Genomic DNA, 1,117 nt, shown 5'->3' with positions numbered 1-1,117 from the left:
AAATTGAATCTATTCGGGAGAGGTAAATAATAAAAGAAATGTAATTTTATTTGTTAAAAAAAATATTTATTCAGCATCAGTATTTGTAGTGTCACTGTCATCTGTTTCGTCTTGTGCAATTATATGTGATATATTGGTGGGAATGGTTTTTTTCTTATACATTGTCGAATTGAATAATTTCAACATGTCGATTGTAACCGGATAGTCCGTGCACGTTTTTTGACTGTTTCTTAAGTGCAATTTTGTCCTTGTACTTGCAGCGACAGTGTGTGGATTTAAAGAATTCCTATCGAAAGTCTGTACTTCACGGACCATCGAAAAGAAACGTTCTATTTCCGCATTCGAATGCGGAAGTCATAGATACATATTCGCCAATTTTGAAATGTTGGGAAACATTTGTTCATTGTGTATTTTCGTCCAAAATTGTAGTGGCTGTAATTCAGACAGATCGTCCTCCTCATTTTCTTCAATGAGCCGTCCGAGCTGATACCACTCATTCGTGGCATCCATTTCCACAATTTTGGAATTGAATTTTCTAAATATGGAATCTAATTATCCTACGCTTTTGTGCTTTTGCAGAGCATTTTTTGGTAGGAGAAAAGACAAGTCGTGTATGAAGTTGTCCTGGAACGGCAGTCTTTTAACTGTTTGTTGAAAAAGCTATTGATAATATTCTAAACAATCACTGTAGAACGCTGTTATTTTCTCTTCTTTCCTTTCCTCCGTTGATGAGGTGAATTCAGAAACAATACCACGTGCACCTTGCCCGATGTTAATTTGATCCGTTGATAATAAATATTGTGCATTATACGGATCTACTGAATGTAAGTCGTTCCTTGTTACAACTTCAGGTTGCATAAAATTTGATGCTACCGCTGATAGAAAGTTTGCACATTCTAAATACAAAGAGGGTAGTAGTATGTCGTTCGTTTGGAAACGAGCGTTGAAATTGGCGGACTTCCGAAGGATGTAATTCAAAAACTCCAAATACGCAATCGTTAGTGGATAGTTCATCCTGTTAAATATGCTTTCTTCCAAGGACATCGCGGGAAATAATTGATCTGCCACTGTACACGATTCTACAGCGAAATATGTGTAAAGAGCATTCCATTGGTTC

General features: G+C 36.5%; 1 pseudogene; it reads right to left on the bottom strand.

Moving 5' to 3' along the window:
- Positions 1 to 50: 50 nt before the first annotated feature.
- On the bottom strand, positions 51 to 1,101 carry LOC113464725 (uncharacterized; annotated as a pseudogene).
- Between the last annotated feature and the right edge of the window lie 16 nt (positions 1,102 to 1,117).

This window comes from Ceratina calcarata, unplaced genomic scaffold (genome assembly GCF_001652005.2).
Source record: "Ceratina calcarata isolate Rehan_Ccalc_2016 unplaced genomic scaffold, ASM165200v1 scaffold4960, whole genome shotgun sequence".
Taxonomy (NCBI): domain Eukaryota; kingdom Metazoa; phylum Arthropoda; class Insecta; order Hymenoptera; family Apidae; genus Ceratina; species Ceratina calcarata.
Note: the sequence above shows the minus strand (reverse complement) of the source record. Positions and strands in the feature narration are given on the sequence as shown.